We start from the raw sequence: 7,095 nt of genomic DNA on the forward strand, positions 1-7,095 counted from the left end.
ACAAATGTGCTATATACTGGATGTAAAAAGTTCAAGGATATGTGTATGTCCTCTTACCAGTAATTATCAGCCACTATCCTTTGGAAAGGTCCTGGGTATCTCTAAGTGTCATTTGTGTGTTGCACGAAACAACATTACTACTTTTCTGAACCCCAAATAAGAATGTGGTTTAAAGAGGACATGGGATCATTTTTCATTGTGAGAGGAAATGTGCTTTAGATACTTAGAACACTTCAATGTTTATGGAGACAGGGATGTGGTATTGTACTAGTTAAGAGCATATGTTTTGTTTTGTTTTTAACGTTTATTTATTTTTGAGACAGAGAGAGACAGAGCATGAATGGGGGAAGGGCAGAGAGAGAGGGAGACACAGAATCGGAAGCAGGCTCCAGGCTCTGAGCCATCAGCCCAGAGCCCGACGCGGGGCTTGAACTCACGGACCGCAAGATCGTGACCTGAGCTGAAGTCGGACGCTCAACCGACTGAGCCACCCAGGCGCCCCAAGAGCATATGTTTTGAAGGGGCACATGCACCCCAATGTTTGTAGTAGCCCTATCAACAATAGCCAAAGTATGGAAAGAACCCAAATGTCCACTGATGGATGAATGGATAAAGAAGATGTGGCACACATATATATATATATATATATTTATATATATATATATATATATATATATATATAATGGAGTATTACTCGACCGTCAAAAAGAATGAAATCTTGCCATTCGCAACTACGTGGATGGAACTACATTATTATGCTAAGCGAAATTAGTCAGAGAAAAACAAATATCATATGACTTCACTCATATGAGGACTTTAAGATACAACACAGATGAACATAGGGAAGGGAAGCAAAAATAATATAAAAACAGGGAGGGGGCAAAAACATAAGAGACTCTTAAATATGGAGAACAAACAGAGGGTGACTGGAGGGGTTGTGGGCTAAACGGGTAAGCGGCATTAAGGAATCTACTCCTGAAATCATTGTTGTACTACATGCTAACTAACGTGGATGCAAATTAAAAAAATAAATTAAATAAAAATTTTTAAAAATAAAAATAAAATAAAATTATAAAAAAGAGCATAGACTGTTATAATAGGATGCAATACATATTTTTTTGAGAGAGAGAGAGAGGGCACAAGTGAGCGAGGGAGCAGAGAGAGAGAGAGCAAGAGAATCTCACAAGGTGCAGAGACAGAGAGGGAGAGAGAGAGGCGGGGCTCGTGCCCACCTGATGAGGGACTCGACCCCACAAACCATGAGATCATGACCTGAGGTGAAGTCGGATGCTTCACCAGCTGAGCCACCCAGGGGCCCTTAGAATGCAATATTTAAAACAGAGACTATCTTAGAGGATTTGGCTGAACATTGGTCGAGATCTTGTAAATCTCATTCTTGTGAAACAGGGGAGCCTGACGCTGGAAATCCTACCTATTGTTTTGGCAAACGGAGAATTATTCCAGCTTGCAAATCCCTCTTTGTGCCAGCTGAAACAAATCTGTGTACTTATGGTGCTAAAAGTAAGCCACTGAAGCCTCTTTTGCGTGACTGGATTCTAATGCTTAGACCACGATAACACCAAACAGGCAAACTCAGTTATGTTTAAAGCCTGACATCATCTGAATGGTTTGGATGTGGTGCCTCAGCATTGGGCCAGGCAGGGTTGGTTACCTTCTGGAAATACACGCAGCCACAGATGACACCATCTTGCTACCTGGTTCATTTCATCATGCTTAGGAACTAGAAAGAAGGCTGGGGTTATTGAAGACAGTCTTTCCTGTGTTTCTGTCGATGTGACAATGGACACGTGGTAATTTGAAGATGAAAACATGGAATTATGGTAAATTGCCCTGTCTGAACGTCAACAGGAAGTCAATAATAAAAGCAAGTTTCCGTTCTTTTTCAATCAAGGAAGGCGTTCCTAGGAGGAAGGTGGGACCCATTTCTTTTTAAAATTTTACTTATTTATTTTGAGAGAGACAAAGACAGTGGGAGTGGGGCAAGTGGCAGAGAGAAAGGAAGAGAGAGAATCCCAAGCAGGCTCTGTGCTGTCAGCATGGAGGCCAAAGCGGGGCTGGATCCCACAAACTGCGAGATCATGACCTGAGCCGAAATCAAGAGTCAGATGCTCAAGAGACTGAGCCTCCCAGGTGCCCTGGGGCCCATTTATTTTCATTTAAAAAGCACATCTTTGGATATAGTAGCCATGATATGGCTTCTGGGGGGGGGATGATATCCTATCCTTCTTTCCCTTCAGCCTACGTTTCAAAGAAAACCCCAAATCTTCTGGAAGAAATTTATCGTTACTATTCCACTCCTGGTGCTGGTGATCCCCAAAGGTGGGTTACCTGCTACTCTTAACGTAAACAATGTGGGGCGCCTGGGTGGCTCAGTCAGTTAAGCATCCATCCAACTTTGGCTCAGGCCATGATTTCGTAGTCTGGTCTGTGAGTTTGAGCCCCACGTCGGGCTCTGTGCTGACAACTCAGAGCCTGGATCCTGCTTCAGATTCTGTGTCTCCTTCTCTCTGCCCCTCCCCCATTCTCTCTCTCTCTCTCTCTCTCTCTCTCTCTCAAAAATAAACAGACATTAAAGTGAAGGATGTGACATCATGACCCCAAGCAGGTGCTTGTCACTAAACTGCATCCCGTCCCGCCCCAGGTGGGTAATGACTGAGCCAGATACACTGTATTTAAGGGAAGAGAAAACTTAAAAGGAATTTGGGTGTGAGATTGTACAGGTAGAAATCTTCCTCAACAATGCATTTAAACAAGGCAGAGGTATAGTGAGGTCTTTGTATCTTAAATACGGAGAATATTCTTAGCGTTTTTCAAAATAGAATTAGGATGCTGACTGAAATAATGATTTTTTGCAACTATTGTTGGAGATTTATAGAATCCTGATCCTTCCGGGACCATCCATCTTTTCTGACTGTTGCCACAGGATCCTATTGAAGGGCTGTATTGGGACAGCCGAAAGGATCTGGCCCCAAACTGATTTTTGATTCTCTCCCCTGCGCACTTAATTGCCCCCCCCCCCCAAAAAAAAGAGTTTCCACTGTTACCCTCCCCTGGGCCACACACAATACTGGGAAACAACACGTAAGAGCCAGAATGAAACTTTTCTGTTTAATCAAGAATGAATCAGATGTCAGAGATTCGGTGTTCTCGATCAACAATTTCCAGGATTGATACATCTTAATCAAGTAATTAGGTGACTTTTCCGGTGGTGTTTTCCACACCGGAGAGAGGAACAGATTTGCTGCTTTGCTCCGGCGGCTGCTAGCAGCAGTGCTGGTTGTTAACAGAGACATTTACACGGAACCACCAGTTGGCAGGGGCTTACACTTTGTTACTAGCTATTCCCACATGCTGAGGATTGTGGGAAGGCTGCCAAGCGCTCTGTCTCCTGCAGCTCCTCGGTGTAACAGCAACAAAAAGCCTTGGGAAAGAAAAAAGAAGAAGCAAAAGAAGAAAAATGAATAAAGGAAACAATGAAACCAAGTCCCCAGGCCTCTCATATTAAACATGGATGGACTGAGAGATTTTTAGTAGCATCTTTCTTTCTTTCTTTCTTTCTTTCTTTCTTTCTTTCTTTCTTTCTTTCTTTCTTTCTTTCTTTCTTTCTCTTTTCCCTCTTCCTTCCTTCCTTCCTTCCTTCCTTCCTTCCTTCCTTCCTTCCTCCCTCCCTCCCCACCCCTCTCAATTTAGAAAACATTTTAAGTTGAGGTTGATGCTTCTCAAACTTTGAAGTGTATTTAAATCCCTTCGAGGTCCCGTTGAAATGCAGATTCTGATTCTTCAGACTGGAGGTAGGCCCTGAGGATGTTGACTTCCAAATGGCTCAAGGTGGTGCTGATGCTGGCAGTCCTGGACTATTACTCGGATGGTGGCAAGGACTGGCAAGGACTGAAGAGGCAACAGAAGGAGTAAGGCATGACCAGATGTGGTAGAGATGGTTACGGTTGTCTGCTATGCAAGGGCATCTAAAATGATGCCTTTCTCCCCCACCCCTTCCAGGTACTTAGGACTGAACTTGTTGATATTGTGATCCCAATCAGAAATCTCATCTGTATTGGATAAAATATTAGAAGTTAGAAACTCTTGATCTTAATTCCCGTTCTGTGGCTAACTAGTTGTGCGGTAATGAGCTGGTCATGAATCCTCCCTAGGTATTAATTTGCTCATCTGTACCTAAGGGGATTGCGTGTTATTGTTTGACAGTTGTTTTAGTAACTAACCTGATAAGATGTCATGCCCTTTCTTTTGAAGAGGTAGAATCTGGGGTTGTTCCTGAAACCAGTAACATTTGAGTTTGCTCTTGGTTACTTTGTCTTTCATCTGATGTAAAAGAAGCGAAACCAGTTTGAAACAATGAATGAGACTTTTCCACTGTGAGTCCCTGACCACATAAATCCGTGAGCCTAAGGCACTGAGGGCAATCAAGACACAGGCCAGGAGCTGGTGACTAAGCACACACTATGTGTGGAGGGAAATGATACATAAGACGCCAGGAATCTCAAATAGGACGACTGGAAAGGTGAGGGGCATGTTGGTTTGGTCTTAGAAGAGTCAGAGGGCCAGGTGACCAGAGACGTCAACCAGCAGGTAGCAGGAGCTGACTGTAAGGACAGGTTGTCCTGGCTCCTGGGGGCATGAGTAATATCAAAGCAGGGCCCCTCCTAGATCAACCAGGAGAAAAAGTGGGAGATGCCACGGACAGGTGGCAGTTCAGGCTTCATAATTTACAAGCCAGGTGAAAAATGAAAACACAGAGCCCCTTGTCGAATAAGTAGGAGATAAGTGCCATTCATGTACTATAAGATAAAGCTTTACCTTTCCTCCATGATACCTCTCAACGTATTATAGTGTTTTTTTAAATATCATTCTACGTGAAGAAAAAGGCACCTTTTAAATTATTAGCATGAATTTTGTCATCTAAAAATTGGGCGATGCCCGTCCACAATGCAAATATGAGAGCACGTAACTCATGCAGAATCGCCAAAAATAGCGCATTCCATAGCTCACACGTGCATGTGTATTTTGTTCTCACCAGAACAGTGGAAACACTGCACAAAAATAATGTAGTTATTTTTGACTTCTTGATAGGCACATATTGTATCAAAACTCACTACCTTTCGGGGCGCCTGGGTGGCGCAGTCGGTTAAGCGTCCGACTTCAACCAGGTCACGATCTCACGGTCCGTGAGTTTGAGCCCCGCGTCGGGCTCTGGGCTGATGGCTCAGAGCCTGGAGCCTGTTTCCGATTCTGTGTCTCCCTCTCTCTCTGCCCCTCGCCCGTTCATGCTCTGTCTCTCTCTGTCCCAAAAATAAATAAACGTTGAAAAAAAAAATTAAAAAAAAAAAAAACAACTCACTACCTTTCTAATTCCAAGAATTAGATCATGGGTGAATTAGATCATGCTCAGGGTGTAGACAAAAAGTGCACTGAGAGCTGAAAATTTGACACTTTGGGTGTGCTTGTTTGTTTTTGCTGTATATTCAGTAGGTTCAGAGTGTGAAAGAAACACCAGAGATAGTTTTAACTCCAAACAATTTAGCAGAATAACATGAGGTCAATGCTCACTAGGTTCTGGAAATTTTACCGGGAAGAATGACCATGAATACGTTTTCCAGGTTCAAAATGAGGAAGAAGATTCTAGCAATACCCAAGATGACACTGAAAGAGGTCAAGAGAAAGTTGCAAACCATTTCTGTTGGAAAATAGTATTTCTGGCTAGAAGTAGCTTCATGACAGAATGGCTGGTAGATGTTTTTAAAAGAAAATAAAGAAAAAGGAATAATCATTAAAAGATATAAAAAAGATATAAAACACGGGACGACATTTACTATTACGAGTAATTAGAAGACAGTGAGGTGGCACCTGGGTGTCTCAGTCAACTGACAATGTCCAACCCTTGATTTTCCCTCAGGTCATGGTCTTGCGGTTTGCTCCCTAGTTGGGATTCTCTCTCTCTCCCTCTCTCTCTCTTTCTCTCTCAGAATAAATAAAAATTAAAAAAAAAAAAAAAGAAAAAATAACACAATGAAGAATTTCTCTAGACAATCTACAGAGTTTTGAGGGGAAAAGTTTTGGTTAAATAATTTAAAAGCCAATTTTTTTTTCCCTGTGAAGGCAATGGAGAGTATGTTTTGTTTTGTTTTGTTTTGTTTTGCTTTGTTTTGTTAGAGAAACAAGGCCTTAAAATGTGCTCCCTTCATGAGCCTTTTGGAAATAAATTATTTACCTGAGAAATGATTTCAAAAGAGAAACATGAAATGAGCAAATTATTGTATTAAATAATTTATTTGAGCCAGTTAAGTGTGAAGGTTAGTCTAAATAATTTTCATAAGTGTTTTGTAAATATTGTAAATCCAAATGTCAAAAAGTAATTATTGAAAGAACATGTACTCAAACTGTACATAAAAATAACATTTAAGACCTTAGATAACGCATCCAAACACTATAAAATGGAAGCATAAAAATTAAAAGTGTGTTAAATTCTATGAAGTAGTGTGTCAAATGATAGATTTTATTCTTGCTTTTAATCTTTAGACATAGAATAGTTTCAAAACTATTTTAAAAGATTTTAAAAGAAAACAGATAAAAGTGATAAATAATACCAACAAATCTCTACAAAAAAATAAAAGCAAATAAATTATAGTCCATAGAAAACTATTCAAAAACCACCAAAAAAAGCACAAAACACTGAAATCATTAAATCAAGACTGCATAAGTCTGATGAAATACTTCAATTTTTAAAAGTAATTTAAAGAATCTTATTAAAGGGGCAACTGGGTAGCTCAGTTGGTTAAGCATCCAACTTCAGCTCAGGTAATGATCTCATGGCTTGTGAGTTCAAGCCCTGCATGGGGCTCTGTGCTATCCCTCCCCCACTTTCACTCTGTCACTCTCTCTCTCAGAAATAAATAAATATTTACAAAAATTTAAAGCATCATATAATTTGTGAGATACGGCCAATGCAGTATGTAAAGGCAAATTTATATTAAATGTCGATTACTAGAAAGAAGAAAGTGTACAAAACAATGACTTCAGCCTTCACTTTAAGAAACTAACAAAAGAACAACAAATTAA

Source organism: Puma concolor, chromosome B2 (assembly GCF_028749965.1).
Source record: "Puma concolor isolate L17-30 chromosome B2, mPumCon1.1.hap2, whole genome shotgun sequence".
Lineage (NCBI taxonomy): Eukaryota > Metazoa > Chordata > Mammalia > Carnivora > Felidae > Puma > Puma concolor.